This window comes from Canis lupus, chromosome 37 (assembly GCF_003254725.2).
Source record: "Canis lupus dingo isolate Sandy chromosome 37, ASM325472v2, whole genome shotgun sequence".
Taxonomy (NCBI): Eukaryota; Metazoa; Chordata; class Mammalia; order Carnivora; family Canidae; genus Canis; species Canis lupus.
Genome location: NC_064279.1, coordinates 19,359,164 through 19,376,612, shown reverse-complemented (window position 1 = coordinate 19,376,612; position 17,449 = coordinate 19,359,164).

Sequence of the window (17,449 nt, the reverse complement as noted above, 5' to 3'; positions counted from 1 at the left end):
AGAGATCCTGTTTATTATCCACTGTCTTTTTCCTTTATTCATAATCAAACTTCAGTGTTACTTCCACTGGGTTTCTTTCACAATCATCCCTAGATAAGACCAGGTCTCCCGCAGTGGCTCCATGGTTCCTAGGATTTCCCTGATCATATAACTTTTTGCACACTTTGTTGTAATTGCTTCCTTAATTATCTATCTTCTTTATCTTCTTTGATAAACTATAAGATCTCTGAGAGAAAGGATCATAAATATGCCAAGACCTGGAGTATTTGTCTATAATCTTGACTGAGTGTTCACTGTAGAGAAAGAGCACAATAAATAGTGATTGAATAAAAAGAGGAGTAGGGGACCCAGGGTGGCTCAGTGGGTTAAGCATCCAACTCTGGTTTTTGGCTCAGGTCATGATCTTAGGGCCATGAGATTGAGTCCTGTGTCTGGCTCTGTGCTGGGCATGGAGCCTGCTTGGGATTGTCTCTCTCCTTCTGTCCCTCCATCACCCCCCACCACCACCATCACCAACTGTCTCTCCCTCTCTCTCTAAAAAAAAAGGAGGGGGAGAGAGTATATTGCATATAGTGAAATAGGAATTACAGTACCTACATACAACATTATTTTCAAGAAAAAAATCTAGCATATTTTTAGGCATGTTAAATGCATCTAATGAATGTTAATTATCTTTCCACAGTAATAATACATGAGTGTGATGTTCATCCTTCTAAGACTTTCTTGAGAAGTTATATTTAAAATGGTTTTATTCCTTTAAACAAAATCTATGTATTAATATATGTAACAAAATCTGTATTATTATTATGTCACAAAGCAATAAGTTCATGAATCACAATCCTGGATTTAAATATTGGTGAAGATAAGACATAGTGTAATGAGTGGCTATAACAGTACTTTCTGGAACCACATTACTCTGGTTCAATCCTGGCTTCGTGACTGACATAGGAAAGTGACTTAATTTCTCTAAACTCCAGTTTGCTCCTTTCTTAGGAGGCAGTCATTTATACAGTCACTACCTTGTTAGTGTGTTATGAGGATAAAATAAAATGATGCAGGTAAAGTGTTTCAAATAGTGCCTGTTACATACTAAGTATTTAATAACGCTGATCCTCTATAATAATGATCATAGTTGGTATTAAATAAGTACTTGCTGGCTGAATTAAGGAACATAAAATGGATATTACCTTGATCAGAAATTTGGTCAAATGGTCATGATAAGTATGATAAATATGGGAAAACCATATTTATTAAGAACTATCATGTATCAGTTATTGTGGCAGACTGTATTTCTCAGATTAGCCACAACAATATTTTCTACCCTGTGTAGTCTTCTGACAATGTGACTTGGATGTTCCATCCATTGAGAGGTGGGCCCTTATATTCATACCCTGTATCTAAATGAGCTTGTTGGGATCCCTGGGTGGTGCAGCGGTTTAGCGCCTGCCTTTGGCCCAGGGTGCAATCCTGGAGACTCTGGATCGAGTCCCACGTCGGGCTCACTGCATGGAGCCTGCTGCTCCCTCTGCCTCTGCCTGTGTCTCTGCCTCTCTCTCTCTCTCTCTGTGTCTCTATGAATAAATAAATAAAATCTTAAAAAAATAAAAAAATAATAAAAATAAAAAGTCTGAGACCACTATGCTCTGAGAATGAACGCCCAGGCCACATGGAAGCACCACATGAGTCTCCTGCTGGACAGTCCCACCTGAAGTCCCTGCCAACAGTCAGATCAACTGTCAGATATAAGAGACTGACATATGCGACTCACATGAAGATACTTCCTGCTGATGTCCGCCTCCAGCTGACAGGTCAGCCCATCTTGGAGTCCTCCCAGCTAAGGCTCCAGACAGATACAAGCTCTCCTGGCTGCACCCCCACACACACCAAATCCCTGACTCATAGTTGTTTAAAGCCAGTAAATTTGGGGATTGCTTATTACACAATTACAGAAAACCCTGCCAGTTACTAGAAACTTAATTAGCTTAGTAAATGTCCATCACAATATTATGAGGCTGTGATTACTGTACCCAATTTACTGGTGATGATACTGTCAGTAGTAAAAACACATTTTTACAAAGGCGCCAACAAGTCAATGGTGAAGCTGAGATTTTAACCCAGATCTTCTTGACTGCAAGGTTTATACACTTTTTATTATCAGAGGAGGGGGAGATTTCTTATGTCCTCCAGACATCATTTTATTTTATTTATTTTTTATTTTAGAGGTGGGGGGGCAGTGCAAGTGAGAAAGAGAGAGAGAGAGAGAATTTTAAGCAAGCTCCACACCCAATTTTAAGCAGAAGCGCCAACACAGGGCTGGATCTCATGACTCTAAGGTCATTACTTGAGCTAAAATCAAGACTCAAACGCCTACCTGACTGAGCTAGTCAGTCACCCCAATACATCATTTTAAAAAGTAAAAATCTTTATAAAGACCTGCTCATTATGTTAGGCTATGCCTGATTTCTTTGAGGTTCTCAGAAGATGGTAATTTTCACAATCAACCAGAATTATCAATGACGGCTGCCTTTCTCAGTTCAAGGATTAAATTATCAAGTCTAAAGTCATCACATGATTTTCTGGGAATGTCCATCAGTGCCTGCCTTAGGGAGGGCAGACCTTAAGCACTTACCTATGGTGAGCTGAAGTGATTGCATTTTAAATTACATAGATTAAAAAAAAATGGCTCAACTGATTCTTAGATTTCATGCTGGGAAACGTGTGTGGTATGTACAGTGAGCATTCATTCTATCTGGTATGTGTGAAAAAGAAAGGGAGAGAGAGGAAACAAATGTTCACCTGTGATTGATAACACCATGCTGCGAGACAAAGGAGTCCATGGCACTTAAGGAATGACAGAGTTTTCAAAGAAAGGAGGAGACTACAAGGTACATTATTTGCTTAATTTATCTGCTCAGTCCTGGCCACTGCCTCCAGAATAAAGCCCAAACCCCTCTCATATGGGCAAAACCTGCACCTTCAGCTCTAGTTCCATCATTCTTTGTCCTCCTCTACATTCTATTCAACACTTGAAACAAGTACTCTTTTCTCTGGAATTACTTCTTTACATTTCTATCTCTTTGTACTATGATATACTTAAGGCCAAGGACTATTCATTCTGTTCATCTTTAAATTCTCAACATGTAACTCAATGCCTACGGTAGAGGTTACCAAGAAATGGTGTTGAATTAGCAAGACAATTGAGAATCCACATCATTCAGTGACAAATTGTAAAAATAAAAGAAATCTCCCTTCCCTTGTGGCCTCTCCCCTGTAGGTGGGGCATGGTCCTTCGGAAGGAAAGTATGAAAAGATTATAAATTACTTGAGCTGGAGAATGAATGGCTGCGGGTCTCTACTAGATGGAAGAAGAGAGTTGAGATTCTTTTTTGGAGTGGTCTTCCTCTACCCTGGGGAAAGGGAATGCACAGAAGGGTTGCCTTTTCCATGCGAAGTTTGCTGTGCTTTGCAAAATCAGTAGGGCCAGAGCAGATTTCAGAAAAGAGGAAGCCAAAATCTTGTTGCTCAGGGCTGCCTTTATTAATATGGTAATAGTTAATAATCTGAGAACATAATATATATCAGACACTGAGATAAATGGCTTATGTGAATTGTGAGAGCTGATGGTTCCCAAAATCTAATAAAATAGGTCCCATTGTTATACCTTCTCCATTGTTAACCCACTCTGGATTAAACTACATAGGGATTATCAGCAGTCAAGACTGAATCAATTAATGCTGACATTCAATGTAGGCCTTCTGTGGAGAGGGTTGTCTATAAAAGATTCTGAGTTTAAGACCTGCAGATCCATAAACTCTTACCCACACTTCCAAAGTCCCCCAAATTCCCAAATCTTCAAAAATGGGAAAATAGGCGCATTTTCTGTTTATGGAAAATCGATTGATGGGAAAACTTGGCCTGAACTGATTCTTCAAATTAAAATTATTAAAATTATTAAAATTGGGTGGTTTTTTTTTTTCAGATTTTATTTATTTATTTATTTATTTATTTATTTATTTATTTATTTATTTATTTATGAGAGAGAGAGACAGAGGAAGAAGGAGAGGCAGGATCCCTGTGGAGCAGGGAGCCTGAGGTGGGATTCAATCCCAGTACCATGGGATCATGACCTGAGCCAAATGCAGATACTTAACTAACTGAGTACCCAGGTCCCTAAAATTGCTTGATATTTTATTTGTTATAAAAAGCTATATACTTTGCCACAGAAATACTAAGTGTTTGATGGAGTTGTTTTATCTTTGCCTTTTTTTTTTTGTTTGTTTCTGATCCTGCTGCGCCACATGTAATATACAGTATGTTTGTCGCTAATTTTGGGGGGGGCATTTTTAATTTAAGTTTGATTTATTTAAATTTAATATTAATCCCATGCTGTGTTTCAGTAAGAACAATACAGATTCTGTATCTGTGGCTCCAGTCACATATCCAGTAGTACAAGTTAGCTTCAAGGTACATATACTGAACAAAAGAGGTAGGAGCGAGCGAAGGGGGGTGGGGGGGCCAGGAGGAAAGGGAAGGAGAAGAAACAAGAAATTGAACATGCATGCAGGCTTTTCCATACCACCTTCAGTGCTAACCTGCTTTAGAGGGAGGGTAAAAGTAGGCAGGAATGAGCAGCCACGGATTGTTGAACTGTTACCAGCACCACGCTTTTCAGCAACATTATCATCCTAGTATAATCTACCTAAATTAAAAAAAAAAAAAAAAAAAAAGTATGATAGCCAGGACATCTGGCACCAATTCAGATCAGGATTTGTGAATGTTATTCTTTACATTTTGTTGTTCTTTTTCTTTGTGGATGGTAGTTACTTTTAATTTAAAAGCAATTAAATCTTGCTTTTCTTATCTTACAGCTCTCCCTCATTTTCCTTGTTTCTACACACTATCTCCACACAAGAATTCCCTCTATTCTTATGCAAACAATTCTCCTCCTTTAGGATTCAAGTATTCTAGCCCAGACACCCTCAGTCTATCCTGTTAACTTCTAGATCACTTTCCACTGACGATTCTAGCACCGGCTCACAGTTTTCCTCTCTGTTTCTATGTCTGCCCTCACATTAGGTGACCTTTATATTTGTGTGGTATTCTAACAACTCAGCCTTAATATTTTCATCCCAGCTCTTTATCCCCACGTCCCTTTTATAAACTCTCCCTTTTATAAACCACGTCACCAAAACTGTCATCACCAGGAACTGTCTCGGCATCTAAAAAAGTATGCTTCAAGATTCATCTAGGCCCAACTCTCTAGCTTTCTTTTTCTTTTTTGCCCAATAAATTTGTCCTCCAATATCAACCAGCATCATGAGATCTTAATATCCTCGTTTTCTCCCAGTTGATCCGTGCAGTGTCTTCTCATTTCCTTCCTTCTCTATTCCAAAGTCTGTCATCCTAACCTCTTTCTCGACTATATGCTCAGTATGCTTGCTCCTACTCTCCCTCTCCACCTTTCCAGAACTTTCTGAACTTACTGTGATCTTACTATAGCTATCCACAAACTCTTCCTGTTTGCTGTGCTGAATTAATTACTTCTGTTTCCCCAAGGTGTTTTGCTTTCTTTTGCCTGATAATCTGTGTATTTTCTCTCCTTAGGAAGCCTCTCTCCTTTTCCACATCGTGTCCATCAGGGCGTAATGTGGGTGTTACTGTCTCCTGGAAGCCTCTTCTAATGTCTCCCTGGCTCCCAGCTATAGTCCCAGAAAATACCACTACCTTGTATCCCCTTAGTGCCTAGAGGGCAGCTTTATGTTGTGTCTTCCCTCTGGTTACTTTCTTATCTGACTCTCTGGGACCCTTTTGGGATGAGACTCGGTCCTTTTTATTTTTGGATCCTCAACTTTTAATACTTAAAAATGCACTGTGTATAAGTGAAATGAATGACTACCAGAAAAGTTTCTGTAAAAGTAATAAAAACTGTCATTTTTTGTGAAATTTATATTTCATCTCTCAGCAAAATGAATCTGACCAAGGTAAGTATATTTTGAATGCAAATAATATGGTTTTTGTTAAATTCCACCTATCTAATTCTCAGCAAATGTTTAAGTTAAAAAAAAAAAAGAATAATGACAGAGTTATGTAGCCAAAATAATCATGAGTAAGTCTGTCATTTATAGAATTGGAATATTGCAATTGTGCTGGGCAGGGCTTCTAAGACGTATCACCCCATAACTTACTTTCTGTTCTATCTAATATGATCCTGCATCCTTACCAGGGGTGGCTCAACCAGAGTCAGCACCCGATGGAGAATGCAGCCACCTAGAAGCTGGTCACCAGCAGTGATGTGACCTGACATGGCACCTTGGCCTAACAGGCCTGCTCTAAATCACACAATGACAGGTGAGCTAGCCACATACTCTCCTGGGAATTTGGGGAACCATCCAGAGACTAAATAAGTGAGTCAGAGCAGAGGGGTGACTATACCAAATCCTCAAAATCTCAGACCACCAGTTTAGGGAATCCCATATCAGATTACTAGACCCTTGGGAAGCCTGGCTGTGCAGCTGTGTGGTCTGCTTCCTCTCTGGCATTTTCTACCTTCTAGTTTCCTCTGTTTACTACAAGATTTCTTTTCCTTTAGTGCTCCAGGGTTCTGGGTCATGCCGCTTGGAAGAATGAAGAATCTGGTCTTCTAGACCAGATGAAGAGCGGTGGGCAGCAAAGCAAAGTTTATCAAGCAACGGTATTAAGCAATAGTACAAAGCTCCTGAAAAAAGAAGGAACACAAGAAGGTTGCCACTGGGAATTTTTAAGTCTAAGGGTTTTTATGGGCTTGTTGGCCGGCTGCTTTAATCTGATTAACCCTCCCTGCACCTGTCACCCGATCAAGTTTTTGTCCACACGCTCATCTACCTATCAGGTAGTTGTTCACATGGGAAAGGGGTGGGGGGGACTCCTTCCAGGGTGTCATAGAATCTTTCTAAGGATGGCTCCCTCTTAGGGCAGGGGTTGGGTGGGGGGTTTTGTCCCTGCCTGCCTTTTTTCCGATTATCTTTCACTCTTATCAATTGTAATAGCCAAGCATGGTTTTATTCCTTACACTCTAAAAATACCTAGCAAATATTTGAATACAAAATCCATTGAGGTAAGAGACTTTATTCTTCTCATTTATAGTTCAATTCCAGTGCCTAGATCAGTGCCTAGTACTAGAAATCTTAAGTTTTAGGACTTAAATATTTGCCAAATGATTAAATAACTAACACATTAATTTGGTCAGTTTTCTATAATTCAAGAAACTGAGTCCAGTAGGTTGAGCTTTCATGTCTGACTGCTTATGTTTAAATAGGAATTTCTCCTCTTACTAGACATAGGACTTGACTCCTTGTCTGTGGGGTTTAGTTCAGTTTAGTTTAACATATAAAAGCACAACACTGATGTTACTTCTCTTATAGAATTGTTTTTCAAATGTGATGAGAAAATCCAGGCAGAGCTGTGCCTGGCATATAGTAAAAACTCAGTAAATATTGGTTATTATAATAATACTATCATTCAATGCTAGTTTTTCTTCAGGTATAATTAACCTGGATACGATCATATTTACAGAGATAAGGAAATGCAAATTCATAATGTAAAAGGAAGACTAAAGACCAGAAGTTAGAAATCAAAGAGTTAGAGTTTCAAATCCTTTTCTCATGAGCTTTGTGGCCTGAGATAAACTAGCTTAAGTTTTTGGTTCAGTTGTTCATACCTCTGGGGATGCTTGTCAGAGTTAGACACTCTCAAAATTATGAAGGATAGTTGGAAGAAAGGCAGGCAGGGATGCAGGGGTCCCTCTCTAGGATGAAACCACCCTTAAAAGGATTTTATACCACCCTGAGAGGAGCCCTCCACCCTTAATATGTGCATGATAGGCAGATGAGAGAAACCGGATTGGGTGATGGGGCCTGGAGGGCTAATCAAATTAAAAGAGCCCACCAACAAGCCTTTGAAAACCCCTAGATTTAGAAACTCCAGTGGCAACCCTCTCACATGCTCCCTCTTCGGGAGCTTTTTCCCATGTCACTATTGCTCAATAAACTTTGCTTTGCTGCCCACCACTCTTCATCTGGTCTACCTCTTCATTGTTCCAAGTGGTGTGACCAAGAACCCCAGAACACTAAAGGAAAAGAAATTCTGTAACACAAGGCCAGTTTCAGCTTTAAAATTCCATAATTTTATGTAAAAGAGATGATTCACTTTAATTTATACTGTTACTTTTTAATAATTGTAATTAAAATATTATTTGGGGAATGATGATTGATTCAGGCATGGTTGTAAGTTTTGCTTTTGCTTTATTTGGGTACATAATTTCCAGGAAGGGAGGGAGGCCCACAGACTAACAATTATTTATATTACAAGTTAATTCAATTACCATGTAATAATTAAATTATTCCCATGCTCCGTGCTATGTTCATGGAGGATGTTTAATAAATATTAACTGACTGACTGGTGTGATATTTTAAATAGATTTGATTGACCAATTAATAATAATTAAATCTGCTGAAGCAATCAGATGGGGTATAGCTTAGTTTTGGCAAGAAAGAAGAGGTGTATTTGCCAATTCAATTGACTCCCTTTTTATCATTTAATTTGGTTTTTAAGACACCTCATAATTCAGGTGGCAAGAATGAACACTTTTTATAAAGTGAACCTAATTTTCACAATAAGTGCTGATTATGCTAGTTAAGAAGACAAATGAGACCAATTGGAGCTGTCCCTTCTTGCAGGAATGGACTGACTTTGAGGTCCTTAGGGAGACCCCTTGGGTTGTAATGAACAGGCCACACCTTACTGACAAGTCATTTATTGGTCCAGTTCACATGGCTCTGCAACTTTTGCACATACTTGAGGAAGAGGGTAATTTAAAAAGCTGGAGATCCAGGCAGCTGGTTTCTCTCGAGTTCTTGCCACTTCTCAATGTGATGCCAGAATCAAAGTGTCAGCTGTCCATTTTCCCCACTCCCAGATCCCTGGCCCCTTGCTGTCTCCAATAATCCCTTAGAACTAATGACTCCCTCCGAGACACTAGCTCTTCAGATGATTATGAAGATAATTTCGCATAATCCTTTCAGTGAGTGTAAATTTTGAAAACAAAAACCAGGATTAAAATTGAAGGCTACTCCTACTTTTTTGCACTATCACAACTCTCCCCTGAGCACCTCGCATCCCATCCGACTAAATGGGAGAAAGAAAATATGGAAGACAAACACAAATAAATATCTCAAAAAATGATTTTACCCCACAAGGTACATATCCACTAAGTCACCTTCACTGAAACCCATGGGGACATTTGCTCAAGCATCTCCTTAAAATTGTTTTTTCTGGCTTTATCTTTTTGGGATCATTTTGACTAGGAAATTGTGAAATGCCCAGGCTATTAACTAAAATTTATCCAGCCAGATGTATTTTGCTTTAATACCAGGACTAGTTCTTTTATTTACATACTATTTTACCAAGTATTTATAGACCATGTATCAGTAGGTCACTGTGATCACCCTGTACTAAATGGAATGAGAGCATTATTAACAGATTGCTAATACTATTTGTAGTAAAATAAACATATAATCAAGAGATGTTAAATGACTGAAGCAATCTCAAAGTTATTAAGGCACGGAAACAGGAAAGGGAGTTTCAGATTCTAAGTCCAACCCCACCCCTGCTTCCATTACTCATCTTGCCACAAGGGGCCATTGGCTCACTTGCAGGAGAAATTGAAAGAACTAAGCTGTCAGGACATGAGCAATTAAATTTTACTTGACTGGAGATAAAGAAGAAACACTATTTCTTAGACACTGAGAGACATAAAGGATACAAGAATGAAACAAGGATGATCAGCTGCCAGATTAGGATGCGAAGTTCCTCTTCCAAATATCCTTCTTTGTCATCTTCACACTCCCCACAGGAATTAGCTGGGTATAAGCTATTATTTTTAAGACCTTGGAGGTTCAACTTTTGAAAGAAAGGCATAAGGAAAGCTTCATAAACAAGGAGGCTGGCCTTTAATTTAAAGCTTAAAGCATAAGCACCAAAATCTTAAACTCACACTGCTGTGTGCCTGGGTTAAAGTATTGTGTACACATTTGTAGATCTTGATTCATACCTGAAACGTCCCATAGGAAATATATCATGTTTGTCTTATTTCTGTCAGAAGATTCCTGTTTGGCTTCTGAAAGGCACTAAAAGTTTTAAAGATTCTAAGTATTATATGTATTTCCCAACGTAAAGCGCATCTCCAAACCATTAGAAAATATGCAATTTGTATAATATCTTCATTCCTTAAAACAAGGTGTTTAATATTTGATTGATTATATTCTGATGCCAACCCAGATATTTGTTTAGTCAAATGGGCCAATTTTACCCTTTGGCTCCTCACTCCTACTTTCCAGACCTACTGCCATATTCTACTCAGTTTACCTTGCTTGGAATTACCATCGAGATTTAATATACTATTTTTTCCTAGATCATGGAAATCACTCCAGTTTAATCAAGTTAAAATTAATTAACTAATTACTTAATGAATTAATCTAAGCAAATGGCCTGACTGTGAATCCAATTATGTGATTTTTTTTTTTTCCCATCCATCGGCCTCCTTTATAGTGAATGAAGGGAGAGGATAATAATTCAGCTAATCCCCTTGAAACATTTGAGTATCCAAGGTGGCAGAAAAAAAAATGTATTCAGATGGTAATTTATATTTTGTTTTCTCTGCTGTGAAAGACTCAGAGAACTATTTGTACTTTATTCTCTGTATTTTCTCCTCTGCCATTCCAGAAAGTATTATTTTTTCCTTTCAAGGACTGGTACACAATCATCTTAGCATTTGTGAAAATCTAAATCAATTGAATTATTTCTTGTAAGAAGACAGAGACTCTGGTGGCAAACTCAGAGGGAGACTATGGGGAGAAGGTTTTAGGCTGGGAAAGGGGCAGTGTTTGAAGACCACAGGTATCTTCACAGGGACTTTAAACAATGGCACACTTTCTTGGGAGAACGGATATACAAGACACTTAAGGAGGTTGATCTGTGGCCCCACACTTTGGCAGTGTTTCCTTTTCCAAAAACAGTAGAGAAGTAGAGGAGACAACGGATATCACAGAACCACATGGGTTTCAGTAATGAGCTCACTGAGGTCATCTGTGTGGATTAAAACGGGAGTGGTCATTCATGAATGTTTTACTCTGCATAACTGACATAGATCAATTGGAATCTTTAGGAAGACTGATCTAAAATTTTACTTCAGGGCCTCATGAAGCAGAGATAAAACCAGATTTAATTTGATTTAAAGAAATGAAGAACCACAAGCCTTCTCACATGCCTGTACATGTAGCTGCAAATTCATATGCACTAAACCTTGTTACCGCCCCAAAAGCTGACAAGGGACTCAACTTTCTATTCCCTTCAAAGTGCCTGCCTGACACTCCATCATTTGAATGTCTGATTCATGAAGTCCCTGAAGCTGAAATTGACATATTATTACTTCTAGAGGAGAGAAAAATTCACGGTACTTAACATTAAAATTGTTTTTTCTCCACGCCATTCATTTTCATCTTTGTCTTCCATCTTATTGTAGGACAAAGAAGAAGACTGGAAGGGTGGACAAGGAAACAATCCCGGACTCCCACTGTGGCAGGCCAATTAAATTACAATTCAATGATTCTCATAGTTGGGGGTTCTTAAATCCAAAATGCAGCTAACCTTACTGCAATTTTCTAAATTACAACCGCATATGTACAATTATTTTTGAATAAATACTGTGGTAACTTTCTTCATACATAATCCCTTTAACAAGGAGCAGGGAAACAAATCACCATGTTTATGTAACAGTTTTTTAAAGAATATATACCATTGCTTAATAAAAGTTTTGATTATCATACTAAAAATAAAAAAGCAACACTAATGATGTGTTTATTAGAATGACAAAATCCGAGGTGAACCCAGGCCCATCAGTTTCTCAATATTACTTCTCATGAAAAGTAGCTGAACCCCGGGAAAGAGCAGCAGGTGTTATCCTAGAATGTTGAGAAAAGGTAGAGAGTGCTTGGCAGGCTCTTCTTTGATATTCTTCTCTTTACTGAGACCAAAGCTCACACCAGTAGGGGGTGGAAGGCACTAAAGCAGGGTCCTTTAACAACTGAGGCTTAAGAAGTGATTGCAAGGACAGTGGGGAAGCCAAAACCTGCTTTCATTAATAAAACCTTAGGTCTCCTTTGAAATTCTCCCCATCTCCTGTTTACAGTCCAACGACCCAACATGATCCATCTCCAGACTCTTTCCTACTCCACTATCTTAGATTCAGTTGCTGAACAAATAAATTAGTGAACAAAGATATACTCAAATAATCTAATGTTCTCTTACTGATAGTTGAGAATATAAAAGAAAAAAGAGAAAAATAAGAAATTCTTAATATAAACAGTCATATTGACTGCTTATGAGGCAATTAACAATTTTGTGGTTATGACCAATGCATCAAATAAAAATCTTAGATCAACATGACAGGATATTCATTTTTGCTTAGCTTGAGTGGGTCCTGACAATGTCAGACTTTACCTAAGCTCTGCGTTCTTGGAAAACAGTGACATTTCAGAAAGTCTCAATCTTTTTTTTTTTTTTAGAAAATGCCTTACTGGGAAGAACCACCCTTCACATATGACTTAGCTAAGACTCTAAGACTTGAGGGTGCGCCTTCATCACCAGTTGCAGACCCTGCAAATTGCCATTCTTTGTCTCATAAACAATTAGCTTAATTGTCCCTACTGTTCAATCTTGAGCAAATGCCCTCAAATTTAATCCAACTTTAATCAGGCTTCTCCTTCCCTGAGACCCCTGAACTTTAGTACATTCTTAAGTGTAAGCAGAACAACCCCTTAGTGAAAATGAGCTGAAGAAAAAAAAAATTCTGCTCAACTCTCTGATCCTGCCACTTGATCATCCTGCACACCCACCACAGCTCTTTCTAGCCTCCCAATAAAGGAGAAGCCTTCTACCTGACCTTTGAGAAAATTCTAGATCTTATGATTGCAGTGTTCATTTCTATTGTAATAGTCTCTCTTCTTCTATTAAAATAGTTTCCCTCCTTATATCCCAAATCCCTCTTTGCCTATTGCCATAGTCCACCTTCCTATTACAATAATTTACTTCCCAAGTTGCAACAGTTTTTTGAATCAGCCTCTCCTTACCCAAGTCCAGATTAGCATTTTATTTGATAGCCCTCTTGGGTCAGCTAAAACTCAAGCTTAATCATTTGAGTGAAACTCTCAGTGAAGTGAATTTAAACCATGTTTAGTAATACTATGAACTTTAGCAAACATTTAGGAAAATTAAATTTACATTGATTGTTATTTTCCCTCAAGCACCCAATGGGAAAAAGAAAAAAAAAATCTGCACCATTTAAGGGTGCCATAAAAATCTAATCAAACCATCTGCTTCCACCTGGATATTGAATTATTATAGGAATAAGGAACAAGTGATATATTTTAAAACCTAATTTAATTACCATTTTCTCCCCCTATCCTATTCTTGGACTCTCACAAATTGGTCTTATCTATGAAATCGACCCCCCCTCAAATGCTCTAAGAGTATCAGTTGTTCCCAAGAACATGTAATAGTTATTATTAAAAATATTTGCACCTGCACAATTTTCGACAATCTTTGCCTTGATGATTTGAAGTTGGTGACACTGAGAAAAAAGAGAAGATGGCATATTTGAAGAAGCTTTTCTTAATTTTGGTAATAATCATTAATATTTTTATATTAATTAAAGAAAAGAAAGTCCTAAGTAAGATGGTTCTGGAAAGATGACATGACATACCATAAAATTCACTGAAAAAGTGTCCAGTTGTGGTAAAAACATTTGGTTGGAAAGTCCTCATCATTTATGAGTAGGAGAAGGAGGAAAGAAAATAATATGAGTTAGGTATAGGACCAGAAGATTAAAGGGCCTGAAAGTATAAAAATGGAGAAAGTCTGACGTGTGTGTGTGTGTGTTTAAACATATATATATTTTTAAGGTATCTTCCTTTCAGCCTAGTTTGCAGTATAATCTTTCATTATTTCCAGATAATTCTCCTAGTTCACATTTTAAATAAGCTTAGTAAAAAAACCACATTCCCTATTGCTTAGTAAAACACAAATTATAGTAAATTTTAACTATAGACTTAGTCTTTGATTTGTTATTGTAAACAAAGATATCATCTTTTTTCAGTAATTACACCTAGAATAAATCTTAGATTTGATGATAAAGAACATTTTAAAAGGATTTAAAAAACTAAATTCCTTTTAACTTCATCCTGAACATTTTTAATTTATATTTCAAATATAAGAGAGTGAACTGAAGAAACGTAGGACATTTCATCTCTACGGCTTCCAGAAGATTGAAAGGACTGTGGTTGAGAGGTTGGTGAGAAGGGATAATAGGACACCAAGTTGTCCTCCAAAGTCAATTTCTTTGTTCTTAATGTATTCTGTATGAATTCCTAATTTCACTGAGAATTAAGAACAAAAATCTCTATGCCTTCATCCAGAAGCATAACATAGACAAAGTCCCTCAAGGAAATGGTAATGTGGTAAACACTACATTGGATCTCAGGAATAAAGACTCTGGGAAAAGAAAGTTGGCCCCAACTAGTCAAACAAAATTTGAATTAGCAGTGAGATAAGGAAGCCGCACAGGCTCTGAACCCCAGGCAAGGTAAGTGTCTGATCCAATCAGCACCTGCGAGTGCAGGAAACTGCATCCAAATAGAAGGTGACTTTCATGGATGAGCCATTGAGCCTACCACTCACATGGCAGCAGATCGTGTCTTCCTGCCAAGATAACACTGTTCTGGCCCCATGGCAGAGCAGAGAGAAAATGATGAGTCTACAGATGAAATAATAAAAATAATAAACATTTTTTAAAGGACTACTGTTAGCCGATGCATTCTCTATATACCATTAGCACTCCAATCTTATCTGCTAACTCTTTGTGTCACATGAAGGGTATCTACTGATTTGAAAGCATATCCCTTGTTTGAAGCTTGAAATTTGGATTAAAAAAATATGAAAGTGTTAAAAATAAAATAGCCATAGAATTGGGCTGCATAGATGGGTCCATAACTTTTAAACTTATTTTTACCATTTTACCTCTCCTTCAGTTTGAGATATAATTCACATGCAATAAAATACACATGTGGTGTACATTTTGATAATTTTGATAGTTGTATACAGCCTCGTAATCACCACCAGAATTAAGATACAGAAAAATTCCCAGCATTCTAAATATGTTCCTTGTACCTCTTGATTGTAGATCCTCTTCCCCATTTCTCATCCACAGGCAACCACTGATCTTCTATCCCTATAGTTTTCCTTCTTTTAGAATTTCAAATAAATGGAACAATGCAAAATGTAGTGTGTTATATTTTGCTTTTTTTACTTAGCATGGTATAAATGAATGTAAATGCTAAATGAATTTTTTTTTGAAATTCATCTATGTTGCTGCATGTCTTAAATTTTGTTCCTTTTTACTGTTGAGTAATGCATTGTGAGTGGTCACAGCATTTACTAATTGATGGATTTTTTTTAAAGATTTTATTTATTTATTCATGAGAGACACAGAGAGAAAGAGAAGCAGAGACACAGGCAGAGGGAGAAGTAGCCTCCATGCAAGGAGCCCAATGTGGAATTTGATCCCGGGACTCCAGGATCACATCCTGGGCCTAAGGCAAGCACTAAACCATTGAGTCACCCAGGGATCCCCATAATTGATGGATATTGAGTTGTTTCCCCTTCTCTGCTCTCAGAAAAAATGCTATATGGAATATTTGTATACAAGCACTTGTGTTTTCATTTTTATTGGATAAGTACTTAGGAGTATTGCTGGGTTGTATCATTCAGGTGTTCTTAATTTTTTAAGAAATTGCCTTACTATTTTTAAAAATTGTACCATTTTGCATTTCCACTGGCAATGTATGAGGGTTTCTTGCCAATATTTGGTGTTGTCAGTCTTTTGAACGTTGGTCATTCTCCTGGATCTAGAGGGTATCTTACTGTGGTTTTATTTTATTTTTTATTTATTTATGATAGTCACAGAGAGAGAGAGAGAGAGAGAGAGAGAGAGAGAGAGGCAGAGACATAGGCAGAGGGAGAAGCAGGCTCCATGCACCGGGAGCCTGATGTGGGATTCGATCCCGGGTCTCCAGGATTGCGCCCTGGGCCAAAGGCAGGCGCCATACCACTGCGCCACCCAGGGCAGGGATCCCTTACTGTGGTTTTAATTTCCATTTCCTTGATATCTAATGCTGTGGATTGAATTGTGTCTCCTCAAGGAAATATTGAAATCTTAAACTCCCTGACCTCATAAATTGACCTTATTTGGAAAGAAGGTCATTGACATTGTGCTTAGTAAAAACAAGATCATACTGGAGTAAGGTGGGCATCAAATCCAATATGACTGGTATCTTTGCAAGAAAACAGCCATGTGAAGACAGAGACACACCTTAATAAACAATATCTTCTTAGCCGACTATGTTTCTTGAAATTGTCTCATTAAGGATTTCATTGAAATGACATTTTCAATGATATTCAACAAGTATTCATTGGAAGATTTAGGTGCTAAGTGCTAAACTAGAGAGTTTTAGTGCTGGATGAAGACATGTTCATTGCCCTCAAAAAATTTCTTGCACAATTAAATTAAGCAGATTATAACCAAGTAAGAGTGGGCATGCATAGTTTAATACTAAACAGAGTAAAATAAACTCTGAGGAAGGAACTTAATGCACAGAGATCCTAAGGACGGGATATAGCTTCTAGTGTTGGAAATAAGAAAATGTTCGTGCAGAAAATATTAGAGGTAAGTTTTGTAAGATGAGCAGAATTCCAGAAGATCCTGAGGCTAAGAAGAAGGCATTCTTTCTGCACTTTTCCATCTGGAGACACATCTCCATGCCTCTGAAACAGCATATATGAATTGGACACAGTTCCATCACCTGCTTATACTCTGTAATGATATCAGTGTTGGGGTCTAAGGTTATACATTTTGAGATTCTTGTTTACTCCTCTTTCTCATCCTTTGGCATTCAAATTGTTCTTTTATTTCAGAAACATCTCCTAGTTATCATCTTATGCCTAAGAGAATTCAGTAGCTTGGTCTCTCTCACTCCAGTCTTCCCCTGGGATGTGGTCAGCCTTCAGAATGGCCCCCAATAATCCCCATCTCCTCTTATTGGTAATGTTCTACAGTTTTCTTCCACAATGGAACAGAGTTGGCAAACATCATGATATAGCCCTTCTGAGATTAGCTTATAAAAGACAATCCATTGTCTGTCTTCATTACACTGTTACTCCCACTTTCTCTTTCTTCAGTCGCTCATCCTGGGGTAAGCTGATTGTTATGTCATAGAGCACTTATGGAGAGGCTCACGTGTTAAGTAACTGAGATCTCTTGTCAACAGCCATGTTGGACATGGATCCTCCAGCCCCAGTCAAG